The 20,616-nt window shown below is 39.7% G+C and overlaps 1 long non-coding RNA gene across 1 annotated transcript; it reads right to left on the bottom strand.

Moving 5' to 3' along the window:
- Positions 1-7,712: 7,712 nt before the first annotated feature.
- On the bottom strand, positions 7,713-18,951 carry LOC138399015 (uncharacterized). Its single transcript, XR_011236077.1, has 3 exons — positions 18,863-18,951; positions 13,546-13,681; positions 7,713-8,315 (listed from the first exon to the last, which is right to left on the bottom strand). It is a non-coding gene; the product is annotated as an uncharacterized lncRNA (long non-coding RNA).
- Between the last annotated feature and the right edge of the window lie 1,665 nt (positions 18,952-20,616).

The following is a 20,616-nucleotide window of genomic DNA, read 5'->3' as shown; positions in this document are numbered from 1 at the left end:
CTGGCTGGTCGGGCACCTCTCACCTGACTGCCCTCCAGGGGGGATGGTGATCCTTTTCCGGTGATTCTCCTTTCCCCACCTATGGCCGCACCCACCCACCTCTTGCATTCCTTCACCTGCACCAAAGGGGCTATATGACTCCTGGGGAAGTTAATCAACAAGGACAATCCAAAGCCATCAAATATGATACACTATAAGAAAAATGAAGTGATAATACACAAATAAATGCATATATGTAGGGCATACATTTTTTCTCTGGCCTCGGGAACTGCAGATGCTGGCCCATCCTGACTTTTCCTGGGACTGTCTTAATGTTATGTGTCTGCGTTTCTCCTTTCTCTGTATTGGAATTTCACCCCCAGGAACAAAACTGACATTTGCTTGTCAGATAATGGGAAATAAATCTGACTAAAATTTAGTGGCCTTCTACCTCAGGAAAATTGTTAGTGGCCCAGTGGCTAGGGCATGTTGAGATATCTCTTCTCAGGTCAATGGTAAGTTTTTGCACCTGGCTCCTTCCACAACCAGGAAAAAGACATAATGCGTAGAGGCTTCTTTAGATTTTGGAGGCAACATATTCCCTACCTGGGTGTATCACTGCATCCCACTTGCCAAATGACCTGAAAAGCTGCTAGTTTCCAGGGGGGTCCAGGAGACAACTCTGCAGCAGGCCCGGGATGCTGTGCAAGCTGCTCTGCCACTCAGACCAGGTCATCAAGATCCAGTGCTTCTTGAGGTATCAACGACAGTTAGGAATTTTTTGGAGCCTTTATTAGGCCCCAATAAGTGGATCATATGTCAGCCTTTAGAATTTTGGAACAAGGCCATGCCATCACCTACAGATAACTACTCTCCTTTTGAGAAACAGCCCTTAGCCTACTGCTTGGCCTTGGTAGAAACTGTATGATGGACATGGGCCACAAGTTACTGTGTGACCTGAGTTGCCCATGATAAGCTGAGTATTATCTGACCGACCAAACCATAAGGTTGAGTGTGCATAGCACACTCTGTTGTCAAATGGAAGTGGTATATATGTGATTGGGCCCAAGCAGATCCTGAAACACAACTAAGTTATAGGAAGAAGTGGCCCAAATGCCAATGGTTTCTTCTCCTCCTGCATTGCCTTCTGTCTCCAAGCCAGCACCTGATGGAGAGTACCCTACTATCAGTTGGCAGGGGAAGAAAAGACTGGGGCCTGGTTTACAGATGGTTCTGCACAACATGCAGGCACCACCAAAAACTGGACAGCTACAGCACTACAGCCCCTGTCTAAGACATTCCTGAGGGACAGATGTGAAGGAAAATCTTCCCAGTGGGTGGAATTTTGGGTGGTACACATCATTGTGAACTTCTGTTGGAAGGAGAAATGGCCAGACATGCTACTGTATACCAGTTCATTGGCTGTGGCCCACGGTTTGGCTGGAGTGTCAGCAACTTGAAAAGAAAATGATTAGGAAATTGATGAAAGGGAATTGGGGGAAGAGGCATGTGCATAGACATACTTCTGGAAAAGCCAAAACCATGAAGATATCTGTGTCCTATGTCAAGGTCAACCCAAGTGTGATCTCAGCAGAGAAGGGTTTAAATAACCAGGTAGACAGGATGACCCATTTTTTTGATACTGGTCAGCCTCTTTCCCCAGTCACACTTGTCATCACCCATTTGGCCCATGATCAAAGTGGCCATCCTGGCAGGAAATGGGGTTTATGCATGGACTCAGTAATATGGACTTTCATTCACCAGGGCTGACCTAGCTATGGCCTCCACTGAGTGCCCAATATGCCAACAGCAGATACCAACACTGAGCCCCAGTATGGTACCATTCCACAGGATGATGAGCCAGCTGGTTGATGCCGGGTTGATTATACTGGACAACTTCCATAATGGAAGGGGCAAGCTTTTGTCCTTACTGGAAAGACACTTACTGTGGATATGGATTTACTTTTCCTGCAAGCAATGTTTTTGCCAAAACTATTGTTTATTGACTTGCAGAATGCCTCATCCACTACCTTGTTATTCCACACAGCACTGCATTTGACTAAGAAACTCACTTCACAGTCAAAGAAGTGTAACAGTGGACCCATACTTACAAAATTCATGCTGTTATCATGTTTTCCATTGTTCTGAAAGAGCAGGCTTCACAGAACTTTGAAATGGCCCCTTGAAGATGCATTTACAGTACCAATTAGGTGCAGTGTCTTGTAGGTATGAGATAAGTTTGCACAAAAGGCTGTATGTACTCTGAATTAGCATCCAACATATGGTGCTGTTTCATTTATAATCAGGATTTACAAATTAAAAAATCAAGTGGTAGAAATGACAATGGCACAACTCACCATCATCCCTGGTGACCAAACAAAAGTTTGGCTTCTTGTTCCCATGATTTTATGCTATGCTGGCCTAGTCTTCTTAGTCCCAGAAGGAGGAATCTTCCACCAGGAGACACAACAATGGTTCCATTGCACTGGAAGTGAAGACTGCCACCAGCCACTGTGGGATCCTCATGTTTCTGAGTCACTAGGCCAAGAAGGGAGGAGTTACAGTGTTGGCTGAGGTATTTGATCCAGACTACCAAGAGGAAGTTGGTCTACTCTTTCACAATGGAGATAAGAAACAGTATTCTTGGATTACAGGGTCCCTTAGGGCTGTGGTCCCCAATCCCAGAATGCTGACTGGTACCAGTCTGTGGCCTGTTACAAATCAGCCACACTGCAGGAGGTGAGCAATAGGCAGGTGAGTGTATTCATGTATTTACTGCTGCTCCCCATCCTTTGCACCATGGCCTGAGGTCCATGTCCTGTGAGATCAGTGGTGGCATTAGATTCTCATAGGAGTGTGAACCCTACTATCAACTGCACACGCGAGGCATCTAGCTTGTGCACTCCTTATGAGAGTCTAGCACCTGATGATCTGAGGTGGAGCTAAGCTAGCACTGGGGAATGGCAGCAAATACAGATGATCATTAGCAGAGAGGTTGCATTATGGTGAGTTGTATGATTATTTCATTATCTATTACAATGCAATAATCATAGAAATAAAGTGCAAAATAAATTAATGTGCTCGAATCATCCTGAAACCATCCCCCCTGCTCCCAGCCTGTGGAAAAATTGTCTTCCATGAAACTGATCCCTGATGCCAAAAAGGTTGTGGACTGCGGCCTCAGGGCATCTGCTAGTATCACTATGCCCTGTGATTAAGGTCAGAGAAAAGTTTTACAGCACAATGCAAGCAGTACTGTAACTGACCCAGTCCATTCAAGAATGAAGGTTTGGGTCATCTTTGCAGGTAAAAGCCAGAACAAGCTCAGGACCTTTCTGGAGTTACAGCAAATACAGAATGGGCAGGGAAAGAAGGTAGTTTATGAATACGAGCTAGGACCATGTGACCAGCTGCGGCAAGGAGGAATGTCATTTTCATGAGTATTTCCACATTTTGTTATAAATACTGTTTTTGTTTATATACATGAATTAAGCAAATATCTCTGTATTTTCCTCTTATTCCCTTAAGTTTCATAAGATGTAGACTTTGTATCAGTATTTTAGTGTGATTAATTTTACATCATATTATTTCAGTTACTGGATATATACAGATGAGAAAACATCACTCAAGGACTTTACCTCTTGTTCTGAGCAAACGTTAAGTGTGTTTTAAGTTGTATGCAGGTTTCAGTTGTACACAATTTGTATCATGTTAAGTAGAATTATGACCTTGTCATTTTTATTTCGAAATTAAGTGTGGCTTAAGAAGATGCTTATGGGTTCCAAGTTTAAAAAGGGGAAAACTTCTGGTGGTTGATTGTCTGTTAATTTTATTTATGCTGGACTAAGGGATCCCTAGATAGCTGGCAAAACATCATTTCTGGGTGAGTCTTACAGGGAGTTTCATAAAGAGATTTGAATCAGGAGACTGAGGAAAGGGACTCTGCACTCACCAATGAAAGCAGTCTCCACTAAATCTGTTGTGAACCCAGATAAAACAGAAAGGTATGGGTTCTCAGAAATTATTAACATTAATGTCACTAAAGTTGGTATACAGCAACCCCCGCACTGCTAAATTTGGCAAAAAAAAAAAAAAAAAAAAAGTAGAGGAAAGGTAAATTATCAGCAACACTTCTGGAGTTGGCAAATCAATCTTCTACTGTCTTTGAACATCACAGCTCCTGGTTCTCTGGCCATTGAACCTTCCCCTGCCCCCTACTCTCCTGGTTTTAGGTTCTTAGGCCTTCAGACAGAGACCAATGCCTTATTTGTTCTTAAGTTTTCATTTGGCATATGGAATTTTTTGGCCTATATAACTGCATAAGCCAATCCTCATAATAAATCTCTTTCTGTATATCTCTGTAAATTCTATTTGTTTCCTTTCCTCTCTGGAAAATGCTGACTAGCACATTGTGTCAGGGAGAAAGTATCCCTGGTAGGGAAACTAGTGGGCAGAAATGAGTTTGGCCAGAGGAGGTTAGACAGATGGCGACTATGGCTGCAGCAAGCCTTAGAGGAGATAATGTGAGGGTGGGGGGAAGACAGGGTCAGATGCTGGGGCCTGGTGCACTGTGTCATTACTGCTCTCTGAAAACATTAGCTCCAAATTTAGTTTCTTAAAATTGCAAACATGTATTATGTCACAATTTCTGTGGCCCGAGAATCCTGGCATGGCTTAGCTGGGTGCCTCTGCCTCAGGGTCTCTCATGAGGCTGGGGCTGCTTCCCCAACTGAAGCTTGGGCAGCGGAGGATCAGCTTCTAAGCTCAATCTGGTTAGTTGCTGGCATCATTCAGTTTCAAATGAGGGCCTGAGTTCCTTTCTGTCTCTTGGCCTGGGCCCTCCCTCCATTCTTTGTCACACAGGCCCATAAATAGGGAATCTCAAAACATTCAAGCTTGCTTCCCCAGAGGAAGGTACAGGACAAAGTGAGAGAGAAAGGGAGAGAAGACACCTGAGAGAGAAAGCAAGTGGCAAGTCACAGTCATTTAGTAATTCAATCTGTGAGGTGACATTCCATATCTTTAGTTTGCATGCTATTGACTAAAAGTGAGTCACTAACCCTTATTGGTTACACAAGGTTGGGGATATTTGGAGGTGGGGATCATTGTGCACCATCATGGGGCTCCCACCACAGACACAAAGGTAAGGCACATGAGCTTGATTCTAAATATAATGGGAAGGCACTGGAAGGTTTATTATCACAAGACAACAATATCTGAATTTTATTTAATTCCAACTCCCCCATGGTGGATCTTGGTAAATGAGACCAAGAGAGGGAGTGATTTCCCCAAGATCCAACTGACAGAACCCATGTCAGTTTGAGTTTTATTGTAGGCTCCATCCCACTGATCATAATTCTTCCATCTCTAAGCTTATGCCTTAGCTACAAGAAACACACACCTACAAGAATTATAAGTATTATCTCATATGCACTAGATGAGTTCCCTTGGAGCTAGATGGTAAGCATTATTCCCACTGTGCAGGTTGAAAGACTGAGGAGGCCATTAGAGGCACAATGACATATCTAGGCTCACAGAACTGGTAAGAACAAGGAGGCTCTGACCCAGCTCTGTCTCCTCAAACCTGTGGCCCTGACTGTAGCCAGGTCTTCCTGGGGTGCTGAGGGAGGCTGTGTTTGCATTACTGTGGATAAGACAGCAGCTGACATGCGGGAGGAGGGTGAGCAGTCAGCAGCCCACAGGGCCCTTTGAAAAGAGCCCACATGACGGAACCTTGAAGAAGTGACCTCACCTGCTTGGTGATTAATCCCAAGAGAACTTAGAGCTCTGATAACCAGGCACCCACATTCTAGAGACAGCCCTCTATACAACTCACTTGACAGGAGACTCTTAAGAGAGTAAGATGTCCTCCTCCTGTATCCCAAGTGTCTGAGGCTCTTGCCCCTGAGGCCTGGAGTGAGAGCCTTTCTGAATGATGCAGAGATTGGCTCAGCCCTCAAGCTTCTCACCCCCATGCTTCAGACCAGTTGACAAGAGACACCGAAAGGTAACAACACGGTACCCCAGGGCAGGTCCATCCAGGTCAGGCCTCACTTGTGATTCCACCTGGGCAGCCTCACACCCCTCCCTGTTATTATACGTGTGTGGGAGGAACGGGGATGAGAGGGATTCCTGTGCAGAATCAGGCTGTCAGGTGTCGGCACACTGGTGGGTGTGTCGTGTTCATACCCCAGGTCACGATGGCAGAATGGAAAGTTGAGTGTTGGGGATCAAGCTTGTCTACTCAGATGTTAATTCTGAGACCTTGGTTCACCATTTGGTTTCCTCCCTGCCTGGAGGTCTCTGGAGATTCTTCTCTGTGCCTGATCCAGGGTACAGAATTTCTAAAAAGACCACTGACACCTCTTGACCCAGCTGCCAGGCACCTTTTTCGCAGGGCTCAATGCAGGAGATCAATGAGAGGGTGTGTGGGTCCAACTACTCCATCTCCTTGGGTAACGGGTAAGGGTACCAGGCCACCAACCATGGCCAGTACTGCGCTGGGGTGAGAGTGGGCACAGAAGGGTTTCCACAGCCTGGAACTCAACATGACCAGGGTGGGCCTAGGACCCAGAGCCAAATATGGGAACTCCCTGGGTCCTGTCCTAGGACTTTTGTACTTGAGTGACTCACAGTCCCCTCCCAAAGAAAACTGGCCTCCGTTAGTCCCCAGTGGCATCTTGGTTAGGTACAAAATTCACGTGCATATACTTGTAGGAAGATCAGAGAAAATGTTTGCATTTTTTTCACTTTACACTAGACCATGAGTGTCTTTGCATTTGACTACTGTTTTATAGTTTTAACTACTTGCCACAGGTACCCCATGTAGCTGTCAGCTCCACTGCCCTTGCAGACCTCCAATTCTATAAAACAAACAAATATCACTTTTACAAGGATGGTTTATGTTTTAAAATATTTGAGGGGTTTAAACTATTCTAACATTCATCTGCAACCTGCTGTCTCACAGAACACATCATCTTAGTGCTGCCATATTGAAAGCTGTGGTCTCACCTGTGTTCATAATATTCCACCAGGGAGGCCGTTTCTCATAGTCTTTTAGCCTTTCAATGCTGGTGGACCCTGACATGATTCAATTCTCTTCCCATCTCAGCTATGCTGCAAGGGACACTGTGTGTGTGTCCTAATAGATCACATCAGATTGATAGGGCTGCCATGACAAATTACTACAGGGCTGGGTGTTTTTAGCAGCGTTTACTCAATTCTTGAGGCTAGAAATCTGATAGCAAGGCAGCAGCTGGAGTAGTTTCCCATTTATTTACCTATATTTTCACGATGTTTGAAGACAAAAAATTTTAAATTTGATGGATAATCCATCAAATTTTCTCTTCATTATTCTTTTGGTGTAAAAGGTATGAAATCTTTGCCTAATTCAAGATCACAATAAAATACTCTACTATTCCTCCTAGGAATATTTTAGTTTGGGCATTTAGATATACAATCTTTTTGAATATTTTTATCACATGTGTTTTAAATTTGGGGTCCACATTTATCCTTTTGCCTCTCCATATCCAATTTTACCAGCATCATTTGTTCAAAACACTTTTCTTTCCTCTCAAATTTCTTGACCCCTTTCTCAAAATGCCTGTTTTGTTAACAAACCTTTAAACCTCCTCATTGGTCTACCTGAATCTATCTTCGTTCTACTACTAAGTGCTTTAATTACAGTTACTCCTTTTAAAGATTGTTTTGTGGTTTCTGGTTTCCTTTGCATACAAATATAGATTTAGGGTAACCTTGTTGATTTCCATAAAAAATGCAGTTGACAATTTGAAGTGCGCCCTCGCCCCCATAGGACGCGTCCTTGGCGCTGCCACACCTCCTTGTCAACACCGCCTCAGTGACCTCACAAAGCGGGTCCCCACGGGCCGCTGGCGACTGGATGCAGGCAGCCAGGGCAAGCGGCCTGGCCAGGAGCGCGGCCTAGGGGCAGCGGAGACCCCACGCGGTGAAACGCATCCACAAGGAGCTCCTGGACCGGCTTGGCGACCCCCAGCCCAGGGCTCAGCAGGGCCAGCGGGGGAGGATATGCTCCACTGGCAGGCGACCCTAATGGGGCCCCACCACAGCCCCTCCCAAGGAGGGGTCTTCTTCCTGACGATCCAGTTGCCACCCGATTGCGCCTTCAAACCACCCAAGATCGCATTCACCACCCGAGTTCACCCTCCGAGATTAACAGAAATGGAAACGGCTGTCTACACTTCCTTAGATCCGAGTGGTCTCTGGCAGTGACTGTTTCCGAAGTGTCCTCATCCATCTGTTTCCGTGTTGCGCAACCCCAACCCTGGTGATCCTTTGGTTCCTGAGATTTCAAAGATCTGCAGAAAGGATAGGAAAAATTACGATGGGAAATAGCTCGGGAATGGACTCAGAAATATGCCATGTGACTTCAAAAGAAATAACACCATCACCTTAATGGTAAAGATAAAGTGGCAGTTCAATTTAAAAAAATTTGCAGGAACTACATTGACTCTGTAGATCAATTTATGGAGTTTTCTGTTCTTAACAATATTAAGTTTTGTTAACATTTAACATTAGATGTCATTCCATTTATTCATTTATTTTGAAATTTCTTTTAGCATTTAAAAAACCAGTGTAAAGTTCTTACACTTCTTTCGTTAAATTTATTCCTGAATATTTCTTTATTTGTGATGCCATTGTGACTAGTTTTAATTCAATTTTCAGATTGTTAATTGCTAGTATAATATGTATTGATCTTGTATCTTGTGACATGGGTGGATTTATTTATTAGTTCTAGTGAGTTTTTAGTAAGTTCCTTCCAAATTTTTATATAGAAGATTATGTTGTTTGCAATAAAAGGTAGTTCTACTTCTTTTTTTCAATCTGGAGGATTTTATTTCGCTTTCTAATGTAATTTCCCTGGCTATTTTCTCCAGTACAATGCTGAATAGAGTAGTGAAAGTGAAGATTCTTTTCTTGTTTCTAGACTTACAGGGCTTTCACTATTACATACAATGTTAACTGTAGGTTTTCATAGATTACTTCTGTCAAGACTCAGAATTTTCCAAAAATGAGTAGTGTGCTGGGAATTTTATCACAGTGGGTGTCGGATTTGTCAAATGTTTTCCTGTGTCTATTGGAATGATATCTTTTTTCACTTGAATAAAGTAATATTGTGTATTATATCGATTAACTTTTGGGTATTAAGCCAACATCGCATTTTTTAAAATAAAATCTCACTAGGTCATATAGTCGTATTTATATGCTCCTTGTGAAGTTTGCTAGTATTTTCTTAGGATTTCTTTGTCTGTATTCTTAAAGGATTTTTGTCTATACTCTTCTTTACTTTTCATTTCTTTCCTGCTTTTGGTATCATGGTAATGGTGGCCTCATAGAATGAATTGGAATGTGTTACTTTTATTTTTAGAAGTTACTGTGAAGAATTGGCATAATTTTTATTATATGTTGATAAAACTTATCATTTAAGCCCTATACATCATTCAACAATGGAGATTTGTTCTGGGAAATACACTGTGAGGTGATTTTGTCATTGTGTGAACATCACAGAATGTACTTGCACAAACCTAGAAGGTATAGCCTGCTATATACCTAGGCTATACATGTTACTGTACTTAATATTGTAGGGAATCATAACACAATGGTATTTGTGTAGCTAAATGTGTATCTATGGTTAGATATCTAAGCATAGAAAAGTTACAGTAAAATACAGTACGAAAGATAGAAAAATGGTACACCTGTATAGGTCACTTGCTATGAATGAACATATAGGACCAAAAGTTGTATCATAAATATATAAACCAATAGCATAGTCACTTGATTATATTATCATCAAGTATTATGTATTGTATATAATTGTATGTGCCATAGTTTTATCTCACTGGCAACACAGGTTTGTTTATACCAGCATCACCATAAATACATGGATAATGCATGCACTAGAAAGTTTTCAGCTCCATTACAATCTCATGGAAGCACTCTAGTATATGCAGTCCATCATTGACCAAAACTTTGTTATGCAGGGCAGGACCGTATTTATTTTTATATATATGACTATTTGTATAAGCTATTTCTTCAGTTTTCTTTCAAAATTTATACCTATAAAGATATTTATTTCTAATAGATAGTATTCCATGGTAACAGATTTTCTGGAAATTTCACCTGAGAAAATCTGGAATAATAATATGCAATGAGGCTTTACCCTAATCAATGACAGACCCAAAATTTCCTCTTTTGTAGAATGAACGTGGTGACTACAATTACTGTACCTAATAGTCATATTTACTGTGTGTGACAAATAAGTTTTTGAATATAAAAGATATTAGTAAAACTGTAATTTGACATTGGGTTTTATGAAGAGGGCTCTGACAGAGATAACCTCCTCTTTTCATCGGTATTTAGATGAGACAGAAACCTAATTTTTATGACAAATACAAAATATTATAATTGAATGGTATTTATAAAAGATCATTTGATGACTCAAGGTGGTTAGTATTTCCTTAGCACATACAGTGTATTAGGTACTATACCAAGCCATGACACATTTATAGATATAATACCTAGAGTTCAAAAATAAATAATTCAGGCCGGGTGTGGTGGCTCACGCCTGTAATCCTAGCACTCTGGGAGGCCGAGGCGGGTGGATCACTTGAGGTCAGGAGTTCGAGACCAGCCTGAGCAAGAGCGAGACCCCGTCTCTACTAAAAATAGAAAGAAATTATATGGACAACTAAAATATATATATATACAAAAAAAAAATTAGCCGGGCATGGTGGCGCATGCCTGTAGTCCCAGCTACTCGGGAGGCTGAGGCTGGAGGATCACTTAAGCCCAGGAGTTTGAGGTTGCTGTGAGCTAGGCTGATGCCACGGCACTCACTCTAGCCCGGGCAACAGAGTGAGACTCTGTCTCAAAAAAAAAAAAAAATAAATAAATAAATAATTCAGAGATTGATTGGAAATAACAAATTGACATATTTTCAGTCATACGAAGTGACATTAAAAGCATCATAAAAATCAACTGTTTTAGTATACGGTAAATAAATTAACCTAAAGTGTTAGGTAATTTTATTAGAATATTTGACTAATTAGTCATAGAAATAAATGGGCAGCATTTTGACCAGTAAAAAGAGAACATGCATTCTTTTCAAATAACAGACAAAAGTATTTTAAATGGATAAGTTTTATTCTTTTTTTTTTTTTGAGACAGAGTCTCACTCTGGTGCCTAGGCTAGAGTGCCGTGTCATCAGCCTAGCTCAGAGCAACCTCAGACTCCTGGGCTCAAGTAATCCTTCTGTCTCAGCCTCCCAAGTAGCTAAGACTACAGGCACCATGCCCAGCTAATTTTTTCTATATACTTTGGGTTGTCCAGCTAATTTCTTTCTATTTTTAGTAGAGATGCGGTCTTGCTCTTGCTCAGGCTGGTCTTGAACTCCTGAGCTCAAGCAATCCTCAGGCCTTGACCTCCCAGAGTGCTAGGATTACAGGTGTGAGCCACCACGCCTGGCTAAATGGATAAGTTTTAAGCCTAAAATTTTTATTAAATTAATAACAAATATCCAACCGCTTATATATTGTGAGCACTGTAAAATGGCAACAGAAACTATCAATTAAAGTACAACCAACTGGTAATACCAAGTCACATACAGATTTCTTTTAAGATGTTTTAAACTGATTCCAGCATTAAATGGAAAATCCAAACTGAGATCATTTTTAGTGGGTCAGGGAAGTGCTAATTTAGGCAACATGGTGATTGGAACCAAAATACGTGAACTTAAGTAAATAATTCTACCAATATTAGCTTCATTTTACAAGACAACAGAAATTCTGACCATATATAAGTACTATTCTCTGTAGTCTAGTATTGTCATTTCAGATATTTGGGCAAAACATAAATGTCTAGTATATTTTTAAATAATCACATTTTACAGCTTATAATTGCCATACGGCATAGTGAGGGGGCATGTTCCTGATGAAGGAACTTGGGATGTATTGTGAGATGCTGTTGATGCTACAAAAAATATTGTGTGAAATATTTTCTTCATGTGGACACTGTTTATATTTGTGTTTTAGGGAAAATAGTATACATTCTAAACACTTTTAATGCACATGCCTAAAATCCTCAGAAAAATACAAGAATCCATAAAATGCTGAGTAGAGGTGAAAGGAAATGTGAGAACTTCCCGGGAGTAGAAGTAAATCAATGGCATTATCTAGAGGAGCCACCAACTGAGAAGCACATGCTCTATTCAGACACAGCTGATCTCAGAGACATCAAATCCATATGGATTGTCCAATGGGCTACAGGACAATAGAATACATTTTTTTTAAAGTGGCTATAGATGTCCCAAATATGCTGTCTCTTATATGTGACAGCCAAATTATAAATTATGTTGTACTCAAGGAATAAGATACTATGATGAGAGTTAGAAGAAATTTCACATCGCCTAAGTTTCAGATATAAGAATTATGTTTAAAATGTTTAAGTCAATGCAATAGGGAAAATGGGAAACCGAAACAATGTGGCTAGCACAAGAAACTATAAGCTTGACAAGCCATGTTTGGAAAGAGCAAATCAAATGAAAACTATTGAAAATGTAATAAATCTACTTAATAGATAACATTTGGGTAAAACAGTAAATTAGACTGATGTGAGGAGAGGGCTAGGAAACTGTAATTTTGGGCACAATGTCCAAGGGAGACAAAGTAATAGAAAATACAAATTTAGTAATACATATATGAAGACTACAATGAGAAGAAAAGAAGTACATGTACTTGGTTCACTAAAATATATGAAAAGAACAAAGGGTTCTGAATCATTAAATTCAGAAGTACAATACATAAAAAAGAGAAAAACAAAGAAAAATTATTAAAAGCAATAACCAAGCTGCATCTAACACCATACAGAAGGTAAACACTTAAAAAAAGAGAGAGAGTAAAAAAAAACCTAATCTCCAAAGGTGAGAAGGAAGTTTCCACAGCTTGTATAGAGCCAGAAAACAGAGAAATGTTTATTAATGGTGCTGAGAGTAATTCAAACTACAATTAGATTCTTAGCTAAGAAGCAGCAGACAAAAAACACTGAAAGATTTGATTACCAATAGGATCTTCTCAAAGTATACTTTAAGAAGAAAGAAATATTTTCCCTTATGAAAGTCAAATGAAGATGAAAGAGTTAAGAGGTTTGATATGAGAATATTAGATCATAATGGATGTTAAACTAGTGGAGCTATATTGTCCTTGGCAGCATCAAATTCAAAAGTATTTTGATAATAAAAGTGTGATTCAATATATTTTATTTAAATTAGATAACAAATTATATGCTGCTTGGATAATTTAACTAACGACAGAAAAATCTATTTTTCAGACAACTTTTTATCCCTAACATGTTAAACATTCTTGAAACTTCTGTTGCATATTTTGCAGGTTATTAATTATCTTTTATCAAAACTCATTTGTATCAAAGAGCAAACAGTGGCATAGACATTGACCACAAGCTTCTGAACACCCACAACAGGATTGAAAGGATGTGATAAGGTTTGTCCAGTACATGACCACAAAGAAACTCACCATAAGCAGGATGATCTGGGTGGCTTTTTCTCGGAAGAGGCTCTCAGGGAGAATCCGGTGCTGTGAAGGTGCTGGGATCCCGCCTGATGGCTGAACAAGTGAATGACCATGTACGCACTTGCGAACAGCATGAATCCTACAAAGGAACATCACTGGATGTTGTCAGAGTGAAAAACAGATCTCTGAGGATGGAGTTCATGCGTGAAAGTATTTATCGAGAATCAGCACATTGGTCTGGGTCATGTTGAAAGAAGCCGCAGTGTAAAATATCAGGTTACTACTAAAAGGCAAAATGAGGGGCCATAAAAAGAAAAAAATATGGATAATGTAATTTGTGAACTTGTGTTTGAACTTTGCCATCCGGGCAGTGCTGGGGCTGGTGGTGATGGCCTGGAGCGTGATCAGGAGGCAGGTGGTGCAGATGGAGAGGCCGTCATCACCCTGCTCATGTAGAAAAGCACCTTACACTTGAAGTTGTTCCAAAAATCCAGAGACTCCAAGAGGTCTGTAGACAAAAATCCCCTGCAGTGAGGAGCATCACTGTGTGTATGAGGACCAAGTGAGAGATGATCAGGTTAGTGGGCCAGGCCTTTGCTCCAGAAGAAATGTGAGGCTATAGAAGAGAAGCAGGAAGGTGTTGGCTGAGACTCCAACGCCAGCTTGGGAAAAAAGGCATTTTTAATAACATGAGTAGAAAGAGTGTTCATCTTAATGGTACAGAGGAAACATCTTTTGTATAGCTGGAAAAAACAATAAACCTTACATCATGAATGTTCTTTCTTAAATAGTCAAATTATCATCATAATTATTGTTTCTTATTTTATCCACTTAGTCTTAACATGGACTATCTCATATAATTCTGAAAATCTAGCCTCTACATCATTTGCCACACTAAACATGTATATGGAAATCACCAGCATAGCCACAATTATGCCCCTGTGGAATGCACACTATCTATACTTTTATTGTACCTGGGCCTCCCCTTTTAGAATTCATATCTTTGTTGCTCTTTATTCCCTCATTTTATATTTAACTTCCAAAACATTGATAGGCATATAAAATTGATTAAACCAATCAAAATATAACATCCACTTTGGTCTTTCTCACATCTCACTAATCTGACACTTTCTATTTATCACTTTTCCACCCTTTTGGACCCTTGTGATTACACTGGACACATTCTGATAATTCAAAATAATCTTTCTATTTTTAGTCAGCTGTTTAGCAACCTTGATCTCACCTTCAACCTTCTATTCCTTTTGTCATGAAGTCTATTACATTCCCAATATGTGGGAATTAGGACACGGCAACTTTGGGGGCCATTATGTGCTTATCTAAATCCTGTATCACCTAAAAATGGTCATGGTTCTCTCTGAGTTTAGTCCCAGTTTAGTTTATGTCCCAGAAATCCCTATGTGAACTCTCCATCTCAAACAGACTAGCTAATATACAACTTTTCAATTATCAAAAGGGTAAACACTACTTTTAATGACTTTATGACAACTGTGAAGTTGCATCAAAATAGTCACATGATTCTTTTCCTGAGACTTCACTTGCAACAAGGATATTCTCCTATGCTTTGAAAATCACTGACATCTCCAATAACCAAGATAATCCCGCTGATTTTTTCAGGATATCTCCTACACCAGAACACCTTGTAAAATTTCACTTAATTATTTTGGAGTTACTATCTCATGTTATTTGTCTCGGATTCAGGCATCAGTAGTTTAATTCAGTGCTTACAACAATTCAGCTTTATGACAGAAAAAATTAAAAACAGCACATTCACTTAGATTCTTTTCTGAGATGAATGTCCAGTTATATTCTAAAATCTCTCCTGTCTACGTCATCACATGCGTATAAATATATAAGGCAATGTAGATATGTTGATAAATAGTATTTCTGGCTCATACTCAGAAATTAATGGCTGATGTAGAGAATTGCTCTAAAACCAGCTGGTATGTAAGAGTTTGTAAAGGACACATCTTATAGTTGATCATCTTTCTCCAAAAGCTTAATCTAATAAAAGGACATCATTATCTTAACTACCAGAAGCAAACAACTGATAGTCACCACTAACGTACATCTGTATCCTCGGTCAAATTCTTTGTTCTGCTGTCAAGTTGGACCCATGAGGAGCATCCAAATAATACTCTCTCTCTCTTTTTTTTTTTTGAGACAGAGTCTCGCTTTGTTGCCCAGGCTAAGTAAGTGCCGTGGCGTCAGCCTAGCTCACAGCAACCTTAGACTCCTTGGCTTAGGCGATCCTACTGCCTCAGCCTCCTGAGTAGCTGGGACTACAGGCATGAGCCACTATGCCCGGCTAATTTTTTCTATATAGATTTTTAGTTGGCCATATAATTTCTTTCTATTTTTAGTAGAGACGGGGTCTCACTCTTGCTCAGGCTGGTCTCGAACTCCTGACCTCGAGCGATCCACCTACCTCGGCCTCCCAGAGTGCTAGGATTACAGGCGTGAGCCACTGTGCCCAGCCTAATTAATACTCTCTTAAAGGTATAGTAGTTTCCACATTTTAGGAATCATAGTCTGGTATGTTAAGGAATTATCAGTTAAAAAGTATTTGGGCATAACCTACTAATATATGTACTAATATAATAACTGTATAATGAATATACAGTTATTCATTAAGTATATATATATTATTTCAATGGAATAATGTTGACAACTAAAGTATAAGTATTTTTATATCTTTTGGAAATATATCTCAACTCACAGAATCAAACAATTGATAGTTATCAAAAACATCTATTTGTGTGCAAAAACGTCATTTGTTGTTGGTTTGCATTTTAAACTTTGTGTCCTATGTATGAATTTAATGAATCTGGGAAACCCAGCAGGAAGAATCATGCAGTTTGCAATAATGTGGTACCCACTAGGGAGAAACAAAATTTTAAAATATGGAGGTGGCCTATAGGTTGGCCAGGATGCTAATAACTGAATACTATCTGATACACTGAAAAGTTAATATCCTAATGCACATCTCAGCACTCATAAGAAGTGACAACCATGGCCTCCTGGAGCTGAAGGTGAATCCTCTGAGAACCCTCACTGAACATATGACACAGAACAAGTTCATTCTCATACCGGCATTCACCCTAGGCTCCTTTCAATGTCGTAAGTCCCAAAGCACACACACAATCATGAATAATGAAAAATAACACTGTCACATGGACCAGGAAAAAAAGACTGATCATAATGTACCTGGGCATAGAACAGGGGGAGGGGGAAAATAGGAGTGAATTCAAAAAGCCATTTACAGAAACCCAGGAGTTGTTTTGCATTAGAGAATATGTTCTTTTGAAGAAAAAAGAAGTTTGGTAAATCTATTTACTCTTTGGTATCACAATATCTAATTTTTAGAATAACGCTATTTTATAAATGATATCATTTGAATAGTGATCTTTACATTCTGCCCTGCACTGACTAAATATTATCTATATGATTCTTAATTTTTTTTACTATACTAATAAATATAGAGTCATTTTCATCACTAATTTCGCCACAGGTACCGAGCAGCATTGTAAGACCTATGATTGCTCACTGAGAGCATAAAGTGATTAGGATCATTGCAGGTGACAAGGTGAGAGAGGGTTACTTGGTCCAGTCAGTGGCAATACCTGGCAAACTGGAAAACAGCTGGCAACTTCAGAGAAGGAAAACTTATTTCTCACCAAGATTAGTTCCATGGAAAGATCGTTATGAAATACACAAATGGCATAAGGATAAATGCTGCACATCAGATACACTCAATGACTACAATACATCGACTGTTCTTTAGAAAGTTAACAGAGTGTAAGCTGCAAGTGGAGCCACAATGTTTCTGACAGGAAGATTTATAATTCTTCGCTTCCCTGGGGGAAAGCACAGGCAGGAAAACTGTCACTGTAAAAGTGTGGGACAGAGAAACCATGGAGAGACTTGATGACTTGATCTCAATTCCTGTGCTACCAATTTTGGGAAATGCTGTAATAAAAATGCTTTTGCCAGTCTGTGTGTGTGTGTGTGTGTGTGTCCAGAACAAAGAAGCAAAGTATATACTCTTTTTTTCCTAAAGACTTGTAAGTTCTTTTACCATCATGCCCCTGTGTATCACTCTGAAGACAAAATGAAAGTCATATATAATAAAATATAAAAATATTGAATTTGGTTGGACATTTCCAAGTTGTAAATTGGAATATCTTCTGTTCTCCATGGACACTTGACTACAATCAGTTGATGTCTCTCCTTTCTGACATTATCCACCCTAAGTGCATACAGTTCAGACTTTTAACATGAATGTTTTAATTTTGTTTCTAAGTTCAGAGAAAGAGGTTTTTTTACTGTTACGTATTCTTCAGGGTCTGATGCCCTCCTGAGCCACAAAGGAACAATTGTCATCGCCATTATTTTCCTTTTTATTTTCAGCCCATCCTGCTTTCATTCTTTTTGTCTTCATTTAAAGAAAGATAAGCACAATGAAGCATTATCCCTACTGAATTTGGACTCCATTTACTAGTAAATTTCAACAAAATAAAAATGAACTTCTCATAGTTGGGAACACATGCTTTAAGAAGAAAATTAAAATTTGAAACTTTCAATAAAACGTTATGAAAACAAAATCTAGAAGATATACAAGTATATTTATAGTAAGGAAATGCTATGTTCTAAATATTTTGAAAAGTATCAGTTTCTCATCATTAATAATGTCATCCAAAGAAATATACAGATACTTCATAATTTTTAGTTTGTTAAACATATAAGACACTAAAACAGAATTTATTTTAGGGAAGTATTTAAAATCATGCAGAATATTTCAAGCTCCCATTCCTGTGATGTAATCATTGAAACTACAGAAAATTCATGTGTGGCAGAAACATATACGCCCAGACAGATTTTTTATAACAGCAGCAACAAAAATTCTGCATTAGTAATAAGTATAAGAAAATAAAATTTTTTAAAAGGCATCTTCTAAGAGTTAATAAATTTAAAATATTGAAAAAATCATTGATAACAACTTTAAATGGTTTTAAAATATTATAAACATACTAAAATACCTCCAAATTTCTAGAACAAAGAATTACGATTAAATCTTTCTGAATTTTTTCAGATTTCTCCTGTTTTAAAAGATAACATTTCACTCAAGTACACACTACATTAAAACTAAAACAAAAATAGTAAAATAAGAAATTCAAATGCAATGGCTACTCATTGCGAGCAGCGCCCTATGGCTGGCCTGTAGGGCCTGGGCAGGAGCAGCGGTGCCCCCCTCGGCCCGGCCAAGCACTTGTCGCTGTCGCTGCACGGGCCCGGCACCCACCTCTCTCATCTCATGTTAGGCGCTCTGGTTCCAGGGGCAGCAGCAGCAGCACCATGTGGCGGCCACATTCACGTCCCTCTGGCCCCCAATGCGGCTCACGCACCTGTCGCTGCCCGCCAGCAGCCTGGTCAGCGCAGGGACCCTCCGATTAGCAGCGCTCAGGCAAGAGCTGACCACGCGGCTTCTGGCACAGAGCGCCCGACGGGCTGGCGCCCTCGCCTGGCTCGGAGGCTCCGCCGCGCGCCAGCTCCATCAGCACCGGCGCCCGCAGCGGCGCCCACGCACCTTCGCCCCTTTCCTCGCGGGGCTGCCCTGAGGGCCGCTCGCAGTCTGCCCACCCCCAGCAGTGTGGAAAGTACGCGTGTGACGGTCCAGCTTCCTCCCATCCTTCCCTCCTGCCTTCTCTGCACTGCCCTCCTCACTCCCAAATACTGTCATAGGACAGTCACCAGTGGTGAGAAATATCGGATATTCAGTATAATTTTTTCTCCCGTGTTGTGCCAAAAAGAAACAGCCAAATAATGACCAGATTTCTCATTTTTCTCCATTTTTGTTTACACTTTTCTCTTAGCGAAAAATATTTGAGCATCCATCTTGTAGGAGACATTATAATTATTCATATTTTACGTACATTGTGATACTAATCAATTACATACATTCTAACATGTACCCCCAAAATACTTTAATAGAATGAGAGAAACAGAATGGAAATAGAAATTGCAGCAAGATATGGGATGGTTTGAGATAACACAAAACAGACAACACAACTGCTCCTCACCTATAGGTTGGTGTAGAAACTCCTTTCCCCATTGTGTGCCTTGGGCAGTTTCTGGACCAAGTGCTAGCCGGCTTGACTACAGTCTGAGTCTTAGAGTCAGCATCACCTCCTGGAGTTAACTACAGTCTCCAAGAAGGAGACTGATGGAGATAGTGGAGAAATAGCAAGGTGAGCCACACAGGTCATATGTGAAGGACACAGAGGGTTTAGGCATGTTAGAAGGTGGCAGTAAAAGAGAACTTCCTTTAAAACCTATAGCAACATCATACCTCATGGCAAAATATTGAACAATTTCCTCTTGAATCTCAGAACAATACGAAGATGTATATTATACTATTCTCATTCAACATTGTACTGAAAGTACTATTCAATGCAATAGTGCATAAAACAGAAAAAAAGGGTATAAAGATTGAAAATATTTGTAGATGATGACTGTGTATGTAGAAAACCTAAATGAATCCGCAAGCTATTAGAATCTGTATAAGCATTTATTTAGTAAGGTCATCCAACACTAAATCAGTGCACCAAAATAAATTGTATTTCTATATATAATGAAGAATTAGAAAATGAAACTCAAAAATATCATCTACAACATTAAAAAACAACAAATATCTAGGATTAAATCTAACACAAGAAGTCTTGTATACCTATACAGTGAAATGTACCAAACATTGCTGAGAAGAATTAAAGGAGAACTAAATGTTTATGGGTTAGAGGATTCGATATTCTTAAGCTTAACAATAACGATGAACAAATTGGTCTATTGATTGAACGTAAGCATAATTAAAATCCCAGTAGGATCTGTACATGTTTGTAAATTAACAATTTGATTCTAAAATTTATATGACAGAGCAAAAGTCCAAGAAAACATAAACAATCTTGAAGAAGAACAAAGTCAGAGGACTGTAGGTAGGAAGACATACTGTAAAAGTACTGGAACTTAGGATGGAATAGAATATGGATGGGCAGAAATATC

This window comes from Eulemur rufifrons, chromosome 2 (genome assembly GCF_041146395.1).
Source record: "Eulemur rufifrons isolate Redbay chromosome 2, OSU_ERuf_1, whole genome shotgun sequence".
Taxonomy (NCBI): Eukaryota; Metazoa; Chordata; class Mammalia; order Primates; family Lemuridae; genus Eulemur; species Eulemur rufifrons.
The sequence above is the reverse complement of the archived record's forward strand: the minus strand, read 5'-3'. Positions and strand labels throughout refer to the sequence as shown.